At 54.6% G+C, this 5,728-nt stretch overlaps 1 pseudogene; it reads right to left on the bottom strand.

Moving 5' to 3' along the window:
* Positions 1–501: 501 nt before the first annotated feature.
* On the bottom strand, positions 502–1,436 carry LOC113621447 (WASH complex subunit 3 pseudogene; annotated as a pseudogene).
* Positions 1,437–5,728: the final 4,292 nt, after the last annotated feature.

Below are 5,728 nucleotides of genomic sequence, written 5' to 3'. Positions count from 1 at the left end.
GTTCCCCTCACCGCGGGCACTTGCTCTCACGTGGTGCATTTTTATTTCAGTCGACAAGTGTAATTCATTTAAGGCTCTCTGCTGGTTATTTCATGTCTCCAAAGCACGCTCTTCATGGAAAGATCAATTCCAAGGGAACATCTAGTTACCAAGGACCACAGCCCAGGACACAGTCTCTCGGAGCGCTCCGAGGAGCTGCTTGGAAGAGGCAGGGGGAGGTGAGCATACATGTGATTTTGGAGAAGGGGTACATGCACTCACACACACATCTTGGTAGAGGGCTGCCGCTCGTCACAAGGCACACATATCTCAGCTAAAGATTTTAGTGCCTTTTTTTTTTAATAAATGCTTTATTTATTTATTTTTTCACAGAGGAAGCTTGGTGGTGGAAATGTAGCCATTTGCTGCTTTTATGACTAAGAGTTCAAGTTCAGGCTCTCTTTCTTATAGAATGTAAGTGTGCACCGACACATGTACCTGTAATTGTTATCAGAATTAAGCTTAGTCACTAAAAGAAGATTCGCTGTCTGAACTTTCTTCTGCATTTTTTTCACCTTCTACATCAGGCACTGGGGCATCTGGCCTCTGAGGAAGATCTGGGTCTAGTCCTTCCGATATCATTTTGTTTCTTATTGCCATCCCTGGAACACCCACTTGAGCCATTCTGAGATATCTGGCGTATCTTACGTCCTTGGCTACAGTTAAGATATTTTCTGGTGTGATTTCACTTTCCCGTGGTCCAGAGTCTTGTAAACTGTGCTGTGATTGCTCTGAAGTGGTTTCAGAATGTGTTTCATTTGTGATCCTAGTGACACGTATAGGAGATACATCAAATATGACATCGTCTTGCCCTGGGATAGATGACAACTCTGCATCTAAAATATTGAGAGTTGTTTCAATTTGCTGCATACGAAGAGAAAGTTCTGCCAGTTTCTCCTCACGAACTGTAGAAAAGGGGTTGAGGAACCATACAGTGTGCACCACAAATTGGTTTAGAAATGCCACCGTTCTTTCCTGTGGAATAGCTGGCACCTTGTTCAGGTCTATGCCTGACCCCGTGAGGGGAAGCCCATCCTCATCCGTCTCCTCAGCGGGTGGGGGACCCAGGGCTCACCCACAAACCCCTCCCCGACCTGGCCTGCCCAACGTGGTAATAGCGTCCTAGTGCTTTTCTAAGTGTGGGAAGATGCAACAAATTGGGTTGTCTTTGGCTGGGGTTAGGTTGTCAATCAAGGGAGGGTGGGGTTTGGAGACAACTGTCCTCCTGCTGCCACCAAGCCACGGGATCTGCAGGGTCACCGCCACTCAGCCCGGCCCTCCCCTTGGGTGGAGGGAGGGCTTGGCTGGGGCGTCTGCGCTGTCGGTCACTGGCCTCCAGCTCTGCTCAGCATGGGCTCAGCCTTCTGGGCCGCTGTCCTGTTGGCGGAGTTGGGCATTTTGTGTTCTGGGAGGTGTGGCCTGGCTGTTCCTGCTCTCCTGGGGAGCGTGGGGGAGCTGAGGGCTCTGAAGCAGCAGGAGAGACCTGCCAATGAGACGAACGAGCAAGGCCAGAATCCCAGGGCTAGGTCCCTGAGGCACCTAACGGAGCCCAGGCGTGCCACAGTCGTGCAGACTGTCAGGAACTACAGGGACAGGGTCGGCTCAGATGTGGAGGCCTGGGGTTGGGAAAAGGCGGAGTCTTCAGGAAATGATCGAGCTGCCCCCACAGTTCAGGGTACAGAGCAGGCTGGGCGCTGCCGGGGCTCTCTGGGTCCAGGGGAGTGCAGGCCACCGCCAGGGTCCAGGCTCTGTCACCGAGGGCTCTGCCTCTGCAGCTACCAAGACCTGGGTTTGAATCCCACCTCTGACACTGCGCACCTGTAGGATCCTGGGAAAATGACTTGACCTCTCCAAGACCTAGTTTCCTCATCTGTACAGTGGATTCTGGGTGCCTCCCGTTCCAAGTTCATTTTCTCCACGTGCAAATAGGAGGTGAGAAAGTGCAGGCCCTCGAGGCACAGGCTCACTTCCCTCACCTTCTGAGGGAGCTGGCAGGCGGAAACCCTCACATCTGACTCTCCAGGGGGCATGGAAGACCACTGGACCTGGACTGGGAGTCAGGTGGCCTTGCTGGCCCCTCCACATGTGGCCCTGGGGCCTTGGGGGCCGTGCCCCTCCTCCTGCTGCCCCAAGGGCTCTGTGAGGGGAGAGGGACCCCGAAAGGAGTAAGGGGAATTGTGGCATCTTGGGGGAGGGGGAGACCTGGAGGTGGTCCAGGCCCCCCCTGATCTCACAGGAGAGGAAACACACACGTTCTCCTCACCCTCGGTTCGTCCCCAGCCCCAGGGGTGACTGAGGAGCTGAGTCCTGCTGGGTTCCCACTGGCCATTCAGACCCTTAACTCCTCCGTGTAACGGCCCCTGTTTTGCCTGTGGAAGCACCTGGTGCTGGGCTCCAGAAAAATGAGGAAAAAGGGAGGGTCCCCCAGGGACGTGCCCCACGTCCAAGTGCACACAAACCAGCCCGCTTCGCGGTTTGCCAAGCTCACCCCCTTCCTTCACCAGCTCTCACCAGCTTCCAGCCCTGTTAGGTGAGTTTCCCTGGCTGTTTCAGCCCCTCCCTCGCAGGGTTGCTGGAATCAGACTGGCCGCGCGGACATGGCAGGAGCCCCACCAGTCTCCTCTGCCTGAACCCCACATCCCTGCCCCTGGGCCTCAGGGCCAGATGGGTCTTTGTCGCACAGCTCAGCAAGCCCCGTCTGCTACCTTGCCCAGTGAAGGGAGGGCACGGGAGCAGGAAGGCAGGAGGATGGTTTCACAAAAACATTTTGTCATCCTACCACTTTTGAGGTGCCAGGGATACAGCAGCCAAAGGTCCAGGTCCTTGCTGAGCTTACAAGTAATTGACCTCACTTCTCTATCTTTTTGAGGGGAAAACTGAGTTCTGGAGAACGTAAGTATAACATTCCCACTTTATAGGTAAGGAGAGTAGATTCAGAGAGGTCAGGTGGCTGGATTTAAATCTTATACCTAGTGAGTGGCAGAGCGGGATGCAAAACATAGTGCGTCCCGAGCTGGAGCACTAGCCCCTGTGAGGAACTACCCAGGGCCCAGCGCCTGTGGGCATGGGGACGGGGATGCACCGTGTCGGGGGCTGTCCAGCCCTGGCAGAGGTTAATGGTGTGTTACTGCAGGGGCTCCCTTTACATCCAAGGGAGCCAGGACACCTTCAATCATCAGAAGCAGGTGTTCTGTGTTTGCCTCCTGGATGAAGTCTTCCTTGAAGGTAATAAGTAAAGTGGGTACATTAGGGAAGTGACAGCCCGGGGCTTGGGTGGGGGAGGATAAGGGGGGATGTGGTGCAGACCTAGAAAGAGGGGTTTGGCCACCAGGACAGGAGATACCGCGAATGGAGGCTTTTCTGTGGGCCCACGGCACTCCCGCCCCAGGGAGAAGGGGGCCTCAGTCTGTGCTTTCCTCTGAGGATTGTTGTGGGGAGGGCGGTGGGGGGCAGGCAAGGCAGCCCTAGAGGAGGAGTCAGGCACACGGGGATCCCCCAACTCCCTGCTGTGTGACCTTGGGCAAGTTGCCTTCCCTCTCTGGTCCTCAGTTCCCACACCTGTAGATGGGGGACAGTGATCTGACCAGCCTCACCCTCATAGGGTGGTTGAGGCCATGAGCCTTAAAAGCTGCACAGATGGACAGCCAGGAGCAGAGGGGCAGTGAGGGCAGTGGTCGGGGGCCGGGGGTGGAGTCAGCCACAGGTCCTGGTTCATATCCAACCTGTGATCTCAGGCAAGTTCTTTCATAGGGGCCCAGCAATCTTGCCACTGAGCTCTTCGTCCAAAGCTTTTAGCCTCCATAAATCATTTTTAATAATGTACCACCTTGTAATTACTGCAAAGCCTCCAGAGGAATCAGATGCACTTTAGACATAATGAACTAATTATTGTCAGGTAAGTCACAATCGGGGAGCAGGGCTGGATTTCACAGAGTCTCTGCTGCTGGGCACCAGCCTGGGGACCATCTCTAACAGTGACTTAGTGGGAGCTCCAGGCTTATTCCAGGTAAACAACGGCCAGGATTTGGGAAGGGGACTGAGGCACGGGTTACACCTGGAGGTTACTGCAAACCACATCGCTGCAGATAAGGGCAGTGGGAGCGTGGGATGTGTGTGGGTCCCCTTCAAGGCTCCTTAGCGACAGGTGGGTGACCTTGGGGCTGAGACTTAACCTCTCAGAGCCTCCGTTTCCCCACCCAGAAGGTACAGCTGTTGAACACTCCTTCACAGGGAGGATGTGAGGGTCACAGGAAGCTCTCAGCATGGTGCCTGACACACAGCAGGAGCTCAGAGAAGCAAGTGGCTGCTGACTTGAGATGGTGCCCAGGCAACTTGCTGAGCTGCGGTAGGGAGCCTTAGCTTCCAGCCCTCACCTGTCCCATCCCTGGTCTTCTGAGGATGCTCTGGGCACCACTTGGCAGCAGGAGGGTGGGTCAACATTGAGATGGCCTGGATGTGGAACAGTGAGGATCTGGACAATGTGCTTCCACCAAGGTAGACAGGAAGGTGGCAGGTGATGGGAGACAGGACCTGACATTCTGGTGCCAAGTGAGAGATGGCTGGATGGACCAGGCCAGATGTCCAGCAATGGGTAGTATGCAGACAGGAGCAGTGCCGTCCATCAAGGAGGGCTGCTCTCTGGCTCTGAACAAGGCTCCAGGCTGTGGAATCTGGGGTGCTGCTGGTGCTCTACCCCTGTCCCCTGGGCACCCCTGTCTCAGACTTGCTGAGTCTCCTCCTTTAAGTATCCTTGCTGCTTCCTCTGAGGACTTCCTCTTGGCCAGCATACAGAGCAAGCTGGGGTGCTGGGGAGTTGATGCCTAGGACCAGCCCTCACCCAGTGAAGGTTGGGGTTGGATGTAAACCCTCCCATTTCCTTGCCCCTCCCCTCCAGTGGGGCAGCTCTGAGATGTGCTCTGCATCACCTTCCAGATTGCCCCGAAGCCGGGACTGAGGCCCTGCCTCCGCAGCAGTCACCTGCTCAATATGCAACTTTTACTGGCTTCCTTCCCTCCCCTGTCTCACTTCCCCAGTCGTCCTGATGCTTACCTGGACCACCTCCCCAATAAACCACTCACCCTCCAACCCTTATCGCAGGGTCTGCTCCTGGGGAAGCCAAGACAGGGGTAAAAGGGGAGGAGTGGCCCCACAGGAGCAAAGCTGTGACCCAAGTTGTGGTATGGGGACCTCGGTACCAGGCAAGGGTCCGAGGTGGGGATTTGGTCTCTGGAGTGAGGCAGGAGCCCATCACTCCTCCCCAAGGATGGTGATGATGAGGAGGTGAAAGTGGGAACAGCAGAAGGTGTTACAGGCACCTCCTCCATCAGGCACGGCTCACACGAATATTTATGGAACATGGCAGATCTCATTTCATCCTCCCTATAATGGAATGACTTTGGAACCACTTTTATCCTAAGTCTAGAATCCTATAGTTTTAGAGCCGAAAGTACCTTCACAATCCCTTGGTCTAGTGCCCAGATCTTGGTTTCTAATATGATTCTAAAATGAAGGGAACCACAGATCCTTAGAGGAATGGCTGATTCTAGGACTGAGAAAGGGAATATACAAGATGAGCCTGGGGCATCTTGTAAGAAAGTAAAGAAGTGCTCAAAAACAGAATGATGGGAGCATGGCAAAGGGACAAAGGAACCTGAAAGAGCCCCCAAAAGATGATACAATTTGAAAAACA

This window comes from Aethalodelphis obliquidens, unplaced genomic scaffold, assembly GCF_003676395.1.
Source record: "Aethalodelphis obliquidens isolate GAN/ISIS:26980383/991018 unplaced genomic scaffold, ASM367639v1 scaffold9, whole genome shotgun sequence".
Taxonomy (NCBI): domain Eukaryota; kingdom Metazoa; phylum Chordata; class Mammalia; order Artiodactyla; family Delphinidae; genus Aethalodelphis; species Aethalodelphis obliquidens.
This window is presented reverse-complemented; position numbering and strand designations above follow the sequence as displayed.